At 41.9% G+C, this 12,944-nt stretch overlaps 1 pseudogene; it reads left to right on the forward strand.

Moving 5' to 3' along the window:
* The first annotated feature begins 5,250 nt into the window (after nucleotides 1-5,250).
* On the forward strand, nucleotides 5,251-6,069 carry LOC130137320 (uncharacterized; annotated as a pseudogene).
* The last annotated feature ends 6,875 nt before the right edge of the window (nucleotides 6,070-12,944 follow it).

Raw genomic sequence — 12,944 nt, forward strand, 5'->3', positions numbered from 1 at the left:
TTTGGCAAGATCAATCTTCATAAAATCTTTTGTTATGCATTCTTCGCCAGTGAAGTCATAAGAAAGAAATTCCACACAAAACTTCTAATGCTTACACTGATTGAAATGGCCATTTAACTTATGATATGATACATCACCCGAGACAATAATGGAAGATGCTCAAAAAGACTGCATTTCCCCTCCCTTGGCCTAAGGCCAAAACGCCAAGATTGGTGGGAGTGCATCTTTATGACCTGTCTTGTTTCATTCTCTCTTCTCAAAATAATGTTTGTAAGGACCCGGGATCTACACTGTGTAATATTGTCCGCTTTGGGCCCACTGATCCTCACGACTTTAAACTAGCTCAGGACTCCCCCCTAAGCGATGTGGGACAAGAGACATGCCCCCCATTGCCATCCTAGAAGCCTGCCAGGAGCCGCTCCTTATCCAGGCCCTCTGGCCCCGGCGACCACTCCCCGCCCTCGTCGGACCGGGTCGTTACATTCTCCCCTCCTTCGAGCACAGCGTCCTCGATGTGGCCCCACACGCGGTCGGGAGTCGGCTCTGATACCATTTGTAAGGACCCGGGATCTACACTGTGTAATATTGTCCGCTTTGGGCCCACTGACCCTCACGGTTTTAAAACGCGTTACACAGAGTAGAGAACTCAAGCCTTATAAACTAGCCCATGACTCCCCTTTATGCAATGTGGGACAAGAGACATGCCCCCCCTTGCCATCCTAGAAGCCTGCCAGGAGCCGCTCCTTGTCCAGGCCCTCTGGCCCCGGCGACCACTCCCCGCCCTCGTCGGACCGGGTCGTTACAATGTTCCCCTCCCATTTGCTGTGATGCTGGTTCCTAGCGCTCAAGTACACTCTTTTTCAAAGTTTACCCCAGAAGTGAAGAGCCTATAGTAGGAGCTAAAATTCATGATCGCTCCGAACAACTATCCAAAAAAGATGTGTTCATATTCATGCTTGTGATTGAAGAGTGACTATTGGTTGAGTGAGGAAAATAGTGTGGCTGGTCTGGTGGATGAGGACGAGCGCTGATCGCTCCAAAAAAGTCCCCCAAGGCAAAGACGAACTGAGTGGGAACTTCCGGTTCATATCCAATGAAGTTGGATATGAACTGTCAGTGCTCATCATTCACGTACACACCCTCCTCCGTTCCAGCTATCGGCCAAACTATCTGACCTCAGTCTGTCCATGATCTCTCTCTCTCCCCCAAAAATTTCATTGGACACTTTTCAGTCTAGTGTGCACAGCCCGACAAGCCACAATACTAATGAGAATTTGTCGATCTAAAGTGGTTGTAAATTCGGGTTAATTCGATCAAATTGAAGGAATGGCTCAATATACTTTGCAGTTTGCACTTCACGATTGAGATAAAATTCACATGTTTGATGCCCAGCGAATGTGATAGAGAGCAGAGTGAACCCATCTGATTTATATGGCAAGTTGTAATTTAAAATAATGCTAGCTACGGATATATACTAAAACTATTTTATGAAATTGATATATTGAACAATGTGAAAGGCTTCATTTTAGGGTTAAATACTTAGTCTATTCATCGTATCACTCGATATACTCTTTTGTGTAGACTATTCTTTATATATATAGCATTAGTCTTATGTATTTCAGATGAATAGAAAACAACGGGAAGAGAGCCACGTTTATCCATGTCATAAATATTGATTTCGAGCAAGTACTCCAATATATTTTTAGACTATGCTCTCTTGGAGTTTTCTTAGACAGGACTGGGCATTCTCTCAAGCACTTGAGCTCAGAGTCTCATTTCTGGTACTTCTTTTCTCGCTTTCTCTACAAGCCGGTTCATGCCTTCTAGCTCTCTCTTTCTTGAGAAATCTTTTCCCTGGTGTTTGGTTGCAATCCTGCGTTTTCTGCTTCCAGCAAATGAAGAGGTCTATGAGACTAGAGTTCAAATCCTTGATTGATAAAGTAATGCTACATTTCACTACCATCACACCTGCTTAAGAGTTGGTTTTACTCATTATACAACTACAACATCACGAGGGTAAAATTATACTTCTTCCTTTAATTTTATAATATGTTACTGTGCCTGGAATTATGTAAAGTTAGTGAAGAAACACGAACAAATATAGGGCTCAAAACCATGTCAATTTCAAATTCACTTGAATTCATGTATCGATGAAGTCTTCAGATTATTCTAAGCATTAAATTTAATTTAAGACATAAATAAAAATAGCGATTAATGCACTAAAACTCTTAAAACTGGGTAGGAAAGTGCACTCAAGTCCTAAATTTTATGTTTAGTAATGAAAATACTACCATGATACTTTTAAATAATTTTCTGCGATAAGTGATGCCAATGTGGTATCTACTTAGTGCTATGTTAGAAAAGAAGCTGAAAAATAATAATAATAATAAAAGAACAATAGGTCAAATTTGAAATAAAAAAAAAAATTAGGGGATGGGTGAGGGGGCACGCTGCCGCGACAGCGAAAGAATGTCAAGGAAGAAAAGAAAAATTTGGAAAAAAGAAGAAGATGTTCTTACAGGAACAATCAAAACTTGGAGATTGAAATATCTTCAAAGGGTTTTGGAGGAGAAGAGGTGGAGGATGATCGGAGCATCATGATGGGTGCTCCCATCCATCAGTTGATCTCTGTCAGCTGATATCTTTCCATCATCGATGGCTTCACCATATAATCAATAGGTTTTAGCTTTCTGCTTTCAAATGTTTGCTTTTGTTTTGATCTGATCAAAGGTAAACGATTTTGAAGAAGTTCCATTCTTCTTTTTCCATTTTAAGATGATAAATTTAGAGTGTCAATACGAGGAGACTCAAAGAGAGGACAACGCAGGTGGCGGTGGCTACATCGGTCATAGTGGATGCAAGCCCGTCTATTGTGGCTAGCGGCGGTGATGACCGGTGGTGATGGTGACCTTGTTCAAGGAAGAGAGAAAAAGAAAAAGAATAGCGAAATGATGAATACTTAAAATAGAATAAATTAACTCTTGTAATGGATATGTAGTAGAGAGAAACGACTGAAATAATCTATTAAGGATTTTTCAGTAGCCAAAAATTAATGACCCGATGAAAAAATTCGATTGCACAATTTTACTAATTTCAAGATCGATTGTACTTCTACTGTATATGTTAGAACCTTTCATACACTTATCCATAAAAGCACAAGCACTATTGACGACGATCGCCCCGCTCGTCTTTTGCGTTGATATTGGCCTTTAATTACAAGGACGTGTGTGAAGAGAAAAGATAAAGAGTAGAGAAAGGAGAAACATCACGGTAATGGAAGCCCCAAAACCAACTCTAAATAAACCAGGTATGCAAAATCAAACACTATAGTTGTCAGCTAATTTAATTCGCAAATGTTCCTCCATTTTCTTATATAGCCATGCCTTGTAACCCACCTCATATACTTCCCTCACCAAATCCTCCCACCCCCACCCTTCGACAGGATCAATGGCGTACGACAACTCAATTATGCACCCACCTTCACCTTCTCCATCACTAGGGACAACCATGACTACCGACTGATATGAATTGAACCCTATCTTAGAGTCAGACCATCTCGTAACTTAAGCTTCGTCTAATCAGATCTATACTACCCAATCATTAGGGGTGAGTATGGTCCGGGTTGGACCGGTCCAGCACCTAACCCAATGACCAACCTGCATAATGTTGGTCCCCAAATTTTGGGACCAAGGACCGACCCTGTTGAGCCTTTGACTGAAGACCAAACCGCACCTATGGTCCGGTCTGGTTCCAAGATTAACTTGGGACCAACCGATTATTTTTTTGCTTCATTTTTGTATTCCTTGAAAGAACAAACATACTATTTTAAATTACATATCCATCAACAATGCAACATTGAGCAACCAAACTATGAACACCAGTACGTATCAAACATAAATATAAAATAAGGTAACAACTTAAATTTCACACTTGCTAAAAGCAACAAACCATGAAAATGAACACGTGAAATACAATCAAACCATAAGAAGTTCAAAATACATAATATAAACCATGAATTATTAGAGACTTGAGGTATTTTGGGGAGTTGCCATTTTGCACGATCGATCCTTGACCACTGGATATTATGGTCTTTTTCGAAACGAGATATGGTGCATTTGCTACTGAACTGTCATGTTTGTGCATACTTTGGAATACTAGAATTACTACCTGAAGCTAAGGAAAAAAAAAAACACACGCTTGGTCAATTGTATAATTGTACAATATATAAGTATATGTTTTGCTTGATCCACGATTTCACTTAGGGTTCTGATGTTCTCATAGTGCTAAATCTTAATTATTTCAGACAGCGTCATCTGTTCAGTTATGAGCTTTGCCAGTATAGTCATACCATGGATCCGTTTGGTTAACTAAACTTAGAGTAGATATATGATACTAGGAGGCACAACAGTTTTAAGGTTCTTAATTATCGTCACGAACAAAATCTATCGTGTCAACCTTCCACCCTTGGAATTTAGCTATTTGACGGTGAGGTTTATGACCATATATTACCTTTTAAAAGAGTTGAATAGGTTGATGGCAAGAATATTGCGGCCCTTATGTCCTAACTAGAAAGCTATGTTGCAAATGGTGCAAAATCACATGTTTCTTCACGAAGATCAGGCAACCAGGACTAATGTGTATTATTTTGTTATGATGCTATGCCTTGACTGTTCTGATGAGTACCTACACTGCAATTTATCCTGGGAACTTTCATTTTCATCATCAGTTTCTATGAGAACTCGAGCCGTTCATAGCGAGCCAACCCATAACCTGTCAAAATTCCCTTGGTGGAGTATTAATATTGCTGTCTTTGACTGTTTTATTGGAGACGTCCTGCATTATCTTTGAATGCAGCCTTAGACTTATGAATTGTACATTGAACATATTGCATCTTTGCTATATGAATGTAAGTTTGCAGATTTGAAAAGTTTTCTACACTCCATGTAGTATTTTGTCCACCGATTATTCTCACCATAAAAAGATACCATTTCGGGTGATGTGATGTAGGACAGTGACTGCATTTTGGTGTTCCGTTGTTTAGCATCTTCTGTACTTTCATCTCATTTGCATGTTGCTTTACCTAATTAGGGACTTCCATCTTCAGATTCTCAAGTTCTACTCTCTGGTTGCTGTCATCTTGCATCCACCTAGTGAAAGCAATAGCCAATCTTCTTTTATTAACACCACCTTTAGAATAAAGCTTTCAATGAAATCTTTTATTTGGAGGAAGAAAGAATTATGTGTTTGGCAATGTCTCCACTCTCCAGTGTAGTACATGACAAGATTTCTCTTGCCTGTACTTTGATAATGTATAGTTGTTTAGATTGAATGATTTGCAACGCTTAACTCCGTACTCTTCCTCAAACTCGCAGGTTCCTCGTGATGAAGAGGGAGAGCCTTTATATGAGGATTTTATATTCCAATCGTGCTGAGCTAATTGTTCTTTGCTGAAAAGATATCCTCAAGCTATAATGGCCGCAAGGTGGCATTGTGACGCTATACCAAATGCTAGCAGGGATAAAGATGTTTTGACGCTAACACCTGCAGCTTCTGGGTCAGAGAAAGTTGAGAATGAGAGTTCTTGTAAAACTGATTTGTGACAAGTTCTCAAAGCATCTCTAAATGGTGAAAGTTCTGCAATGTTATGTGCTCAAATAATTCTATGAAGGAGGATTTTCAACATGGCAGTTGTCTCTTTGGCTCTGATGTGGATCGTCAATCCTCAGTTGGAGACTGCAAGCCACTATTTCTCTGCAAAAGTTGGAGGGATGTCCTCCGTAAGTGTCAAAGGAGCATGGATATGTACAGTAAGAAGAATATCAGTTTCTGCTTGACAAGGAGGACTCAATCATGGAGTATGAGAAAAAGGCTAAGCAGAAGAGGGAAGAAAAGATGCAGCAGTTGGAAGGTGTAGAACTGAGTCTATTAAACAGGTTAGGTCATGTGCAAAAGATGGAGATCTTGACTGGCATTGCAGACATGAAGGACGAGATGCGTAATTTCCTGGTACGTCATTAAAACTCAATGATAAGCTCGGTTTGATTCTACCTTGGAAACCCAATTTACTCGACAGTGTGGAATTGTCAGGAGGCAATGTGTGTGGGACTTTCTTGCTTCATTACCTTTTCCTCATGATGTTTGTCCTTGTAGCATATGTTACGATAGCAACGGCCTTATATGTACATACTTTTCCTCTGTTGGAGTCCTATGATCCATTGAAGCCAATCACCTCTGCTGATATCCACCAGGTTTTTGAGAATTTTGCCAAGAAACGCAGGCATGTGGAGTGAGCTCTCGTTGGGTCTTCTCTGGCTGCGGCAGAGCAGGCGGTGCCATGATAGTTAAATTATGCCCTCATGGTCTGTTTTAAATTTTGATCGGGATAAAATATCTATGAAGCAAGAACATATAGGGCCTGTTTGGTTCAGCATTCAAATGCTGCTTTGGGGCTCTAAAGGCCCTTGGGCAAATGCAAACTTGTTTGGCAATTTTTTTTGCAAGCTTTGAGGAGATGCAATTGCATTTCCAAAGCTTCCTAAGGACCTTTGGCTAAATGGAGGGTTGAAGGAGCATTGGGGAAGTAGCATTTTCGGAATGCAAGTGGCACTGTTCTGGGTCGCGCGACCCGAGCGCCGCCTGAGGTCGGGCGACCCCGGGCGGCGGTCGCCGGGTCGGGCGACCCCAGGGCGGTGGTCGCCGGAGGTCGGCCGATCCCCAGGCGGCGGTCGCCGGACCCTCGAGCGGCGCTCGGGTCGCGCGACCCGGATCTGGGTCGCGCGACCCAGCACCGCCTAAGGTCAGCGGATCAGGGCGGCGGTCGCCGGGTCGGGCGACCCCCAGGCGGCGGTCGCCGGGGTCGGGCGACCCCCGGGCGGCGGTCGCGGGGTCGGGCGGCGGTCGCCGGAGGTCGCCCGACCCCAGGTGGCGATCGCCGTAGAGGTCGCTCGACCCGGCGACCCACCGCTGGGTCGCCGGCCTCGGGCGGCGCTCGGGTCGCGACCCGGATTCGGATCGCGCGACCCAAGCGCTGCGTGAGGTCGGGCGACCCGGGCGGTGGTCGCCGGGTCGGGCGACCCCGAGGCGGTGGTCGCCGGAGGTCGGCCGACCTCGAGCGAGGGCGCGGCGGCCGAGATCGGCCGCCGGAGGTTGGCCGGCGGCCGTTTTGGCCTGCCGGACAGTCGCCGGCGGTGCTGGTTCAGGCCAAAAAAATTTTTTAAAAAAATATTAGCAAAAGTCCTTTACAAAATTAAGATTTTACCAAACGGTATTTAGACCAAAGTTGTTTTCAAATGTGATTTTAAAAGACACGTTACCAAACACTACTTGCATTTCGGAAAACCCCTTTAACTCAAAGGTATTTGCATTTTGCCAAATGCATTCCCCCAAAGCCGAACCAAACAGGCCCATAGTCTACGTCAAGTAAGAATGTTTCTTGTGTTGAACGCAGGCTTTTGGTTCTGTAGAAAATTACTTTGCTTGACTTAAGGTTAACTCGACCATTGTTACTTCATTTTCTCAACCGTGTCAACTATTCGGAGCAGATTCACCAAAAAAAAAACTATTCGGAGCAGTTGATGATGCGTTTGATATTGCATTATCTCTGGGTCTGGTGCCTGGATAGACTTGCATTGAAGAATAACGAAGTTCAATGCTTAATGAACGGGGCACATTGCGCGGATAGATGCTGAAAATTGGCTGTGAGAGAGCTTCGACAAAATTCACTCTCTCCCCTCCGGAAATTGAGAAGCCAATTTGAGGACCATGCAAACAATTTTGGCAGAGTGCCCCTCACGAATTCACTTGAATAGATTTCCCTTCTTCTCCAATTTGGAACACATGAACCTTCTTGCTTGTGTCACGCCCAGAGAATTGAATCATTCTCGAGGTTTTCTGAACGATGGACCGTGACCGATTCATGAACGAGAAGGCGGACCTTGGGTATTCTAAGTTCTAAGGTTTTCTTGATATATTCTAGAATACTCATGGGGGCGGACATTTTTGTAATTGTATCTTATCCTTATAATTCTATTGGCTGATAGGGAGGTGACCTTTGATTGGGCGATAGGAAGGTGCAATCTTCACCGTTAAATCGATGAGAGATCTACGGATACTGTTAGCCTTGTATATATATATAAAGGGGTGTTCTCCCTCATTTGTACACATCTCATTCTCAAGTAAAATACATTCCAAAACTTCTCTCTCTAGAGTTTCTCTCTTTAATATTCTTGTGAGTGAGTGTGGGAAGGCTGACTTGGGAAGAAATTCCTAAAGCCGCACAAGTTAGGGAATGCTAGATCGATCGACCCGTGACACTTGTATTTAATTCTTCTTCACCATCTGCTCATATTCAACCCCCCACAGAGTTCGCCACCTTACATACCATAAAATTAACACATAACAGAGCAACTAACAGAGCAAAAGAGATACATGTTCAGTGACTCAGAGTGAACAGAGCAACCATAGCACATAACAAACATCATAACAGAGCAAAAGAGATATATCTAATGGCTCAGAGTGAACAGTCAAAGAACTGGCTGTTGCTAGATAATACGAAAGAAAAAGTAAAGAAAAAACCTCGTACTCAAACTGTAGGTAATGGATAGGGGCATGGGAGACAAACAAAGTATCTGGGTGATGCAGGACTTGGACAATCACCTCCCTTGAATTCTCCTCCTCCATGTCATACAGCAGCTCTCGAACTTCGTTTTCTTAAATATACAGAACAATAACAAGTTCTCATATAGCAACTCTCGAACTCCGTTTTCTTGAAAATACGGAACAATAACAAGTTCTCGGCCAGGGATACTACCCATAAGCCCCGTGCGGTACTTATCGTCCGTCACCCGGATCCGGCGCACTGTCCAGTTTCCCTTGCATGTGACTGCCGAATGTACAAGGATATAGCCACCTCATTCCCATTCTCGGCTACTCTCAGCTTCGATAGTGCCACGTGTCCTCCCAGCTCTACGAGCTTCGTCCCCACGTAGTGCCGGTCCTCCCTATCTTCGAGGCTAATGTGAACCCAGGTCTTCAATATCACATGCTCTTGGGTGTTCGGGTCGTAGCCCAGGGCGTTGTGCATGCAGAACCATTTGGGGTCAATCCTCCCAAAGTAGGGAAAAATCGGGGTGAGTAGTGGGGAGTTTCTTGTGAAGCGTGGCTATAGGGTTCCATAGCCAGGTGACTTGGCCCTCGTCAAAGCAGCCCTCTACGCTCTATAGATGCTGATCCTCCTTGTAAAAGCTAGGAGGTATGTGCAGCAATTCGGCATGGCCGAGTTCATGGTACAAAAGGTAGAACCTAGTGGTGGAGGCGCTATCCAGCAGCTCAAGGTCAAAGTTCGGATCAAGCTCGCCATCCGAACCAAAGAAGTGCTTATGAAGAAAGAGGCGGTCCGGCTCAAAGAGGCCGTTGAAAGAAATGAGAAAGGTGGGGCCGTACCGAGCTATGAATTTTCTAGCGAAGAGCGGCCCGTCGAGGTAGGACTTCCACAGTTTCGACACACGCCTGAGTTCACCGATTTTCCCGAGGGGCAGATTGGACTTGACGAGGTCCAACCCATTTGTGTGGTTATCAGGTCTATTATTTAACATTTGACGCAAGCCCAATTTAATTAAATATATTATGGGCTTTATATTTGTGACATTCAATTAGCCATATCTTAAACCTTGATGGACGGTTGAGATTTGGCAGCGCTAGTGTTGGTCCCATCACTTCCTCTATATACGATCTCTATTTGATGGAGAATGAATGCATCTAATTATCACAGTTCCGCTATTCTTTACAAAATTGTTGAGAGAAAAATACACACCCATCAAAACCATTATAGAAGAGAGTAGTGAAGATTCATACCCACAGACATAAGTTCTTTCTCATTGAATCAATAATGGCTTCTTTTGATTCGGGTATCTTATATTTACCAATTTGATCTCATGTTCATGTGATTGAAAAATCCTATTAATCTAACATGTGGTATCAAAGCTTTGGTTATTCAACGCATGAACATGATTATAAGGTTTATTATGATCTTTCGGCTCCTTTTATGATTGATTCATAGTATTTCATTGATTATGGAATAAATATATGATGATAATCAATTTTTTCAAATATCTTATGCCAATAATGTATTTGATTCGGATGTTTTTTGAGTTTGTATTAACAAAACGTCTAAGATCGATAGATACTGTCGTAAATTATGGTTATCGTTCCGTGATCTGGTAATTGAATGGCCTAATTTTGTGTTATCCCTTCTCTTTTATTCGGCACACAATTGTTAATGGCGTGGATGTATTGGCATCGTATGTGATTATTTTATCAAAAACTTGCTTATATAAATTTGATGATTGGATTATGTTAAAAATTTTAAGGACGACTCTATGATGTCAAATAATTTCATTTATTTATTTATTTTTGCGGATCCAAACTATTTACGCAGTAATCGGCCCAACGGAAGATTATTGTTTTAAATAGATTTATATTATGATAAAAAGCGTCTCATGTTATGCTCATGATTAAATTCGTAACTGGCCCAACGAAAAGTTAAGATATTTAATTTTGAGTATAATGATAATCTGATAAGCAAATAAATTGTTGATACATGAATCGAATTAATTTTGCCCAATAGTGATTTAATTTGATTTATTCTGCCTTATGAAATTTGCTGGTAAATTATGAAAGAATCCATTTAAAGTGTTTGTAGTTAGCCCAACGGAATGCTATAGATGATTCTTGGATTTCTTTTGGTAAGGTTTTGTGTATTTTACCTTTCCATGTAAATGAACTATTTATTTTTCAGTTTATTGTGATGATGAATTAAATTATTTTATTTATTTTTGTGGATTTCCTAAAGGTACTAATGTGCATAAATTTAATTTTTTTATACACTACAAAAAAACTGGATTTTTGCCACGAAAATTTGCGACGAAAAAATTTTCGTTGCAAATTTGCGACAAATTTTCCAACGAAAAGTAAAATTCGTTGGAAATTTCCAACGAAAAATTTTTCGTCGCAAAATTCGTTGGAAATTTCCAACGAAAAATTTTTCGTCGCAAATTTCGTTGGAAATTTCCAACGAAAAATTTTTCGTCGCAAAGTTCATTGGAAATTTCCAACGAAAAAAAATTCGTTGGAAATTTTCAACAAATTTTGCGACGAATTCAAAAAAACATGGTATTGTTCGGCATTTTTTATATTCGTTGGAAAATTCGTTGGAAATTTCCAACAAATTTTCCAACGAATTTCCATTTTCCGGGCCATTATTTCAGTGTTTACAATTTTCGTTGGAAAATTCGTTGGAAATTTCCAACGAATTTTTTTTTCGTTGGAAATTTCCAATGAATTTTCCAACGAATTACAAAAAAACCAGTTACTGTTCGGCATTTTTTATATTCGTTGGAAAATTCGTTGGAAATTTCCAACGAATTTTCCAACGAATTCCAAAAAAAACCAGGTACTGTTCGGTATTTTTTATATTCGTTGGAAAATTCGTTTAAAATTTCCAACGAATTTTCCAATGAATTTCAATTTTCCGGGCAATTACTTCAGTGTGTATAATTTTCGTTGGAAAATTCGTTGGAAATTTCCAACGAATTTTTTTTGTTGGAAATTTCCAACGAATTTCAATTTTCCGGGTAATTATTTTAGTGTGTACAATTTTCGTTGCAAAATTCATGGGAAATTTCCCACGAATTTTGCAACGAAAACCCTACTTGTTCCTTATTTTCGCGCTCGTTATTCCCACAACTTTCAATTTCGACATTCACTCTCTCTCTCTCTCTCCCCTTCGCCTTCACCTTCTCCCTCCGTCTCCCCCTCCGCCTCCCCCGCCGCCCCCCCTCCTCCTCCGGCTCCGGCGCCATGGACACCAAGCCTCCGACGCCCCCGACGGCCCCAACGCCCCTGACGCCACCAAGCCTCGTCGCCGGCGAGGGCCGAGCTCGCCCAAATCCGGGCGAGCTCGGCCCTCGCCATGGCCGGCGAGGCTAGGAGACGACGACGGACTTGACAGGCGGCGGCCCCGAAGCCTGCTCCCGCCCCTACTGCTGCTGCTGCTTCTTCTTCATCTTCGGCCCTCGCCGACGACGAGGCTTGCCCTCGCTGGCGACGAGGCTAACCCTCGCCGGCCATGGCGAGGGCCGAGCTCGCCATGGCCGGCGACGAGGCTAGCCCTCGCCGGCGACGAGGCTGGCCCTCGCCGGCGGCGAGGGCTATTTTTCGATCAAAAAAAAAAATTTGACCAAAAAAAAATTCTTTTTCGATGGAAAAAAAATTTCCACGATTTTTAACTCGACCAAAAAAAAATTTGTAATTTCCAACGAAAAAAATTCGTCGGAAAAAAAAATTCGTTTCCAACGAATTTAGCCACGAGTTTTCCAACGAAAAAAAATTTATCGCAAATTTCCAACGAAAATTGAAATTTTTCGTTGGAAAAATTTCCGACGACTTATTACCAACGAATTTTTTTTCGTTGGAAATTCGTTTTCCAACGAATTTTTCCAAATTTATCGTTGGAAATTTCGTCGGAAAAAACATGTTTTTTTGTAGTGATATCTAACATACAATCATGCCGCTATTACGAGTTATCTTTCCTCTATTGAACAACTAAGGGGTCCAAATTTTAAGAAATGGAAAGAGTAAATAAGTCTTATTCTTGGGTCATGGATTTGGACTATGCATTACGGGTTGACACTCCCGCTGAGCTCACGCCTGAAAGGTCAAATGAGCAAAAAGCTTCTCATGAAAAGTGAGAGCCATCTAACCACATATCTCTGATGAGTATGAAAGGTTCCATAACGACCGCTATCCGGGGAGCCATTCCTGATTCTACTAATGCTAAGGAGTACCTAGCTCACATTGAGAAGCAGTATGATGGCATTTCCAAGGCACAAGCTACTGCTCTTATTTCCAAAATGATTATCCTCAAGTATAACGGAATCAATGGTATT

This window comes from Syzygium oleosum, unplaced genomic scaffold (assembly GCF_021117445.2).
Source record: "Syzygium oleosum isolate NSW1041296 unplaced genomic scaffold, Sole_v2.1 Sole_v2.02, whole genome shotgun sequence".
Classification (NCBI taxonomy): domain Eukaryota; kingdom Viridiplantae; phylum Streptophyta; class Magnoliopsida; order Myrtales; family Myrtaceae; genus Syzygium; species Syzygium oleosum.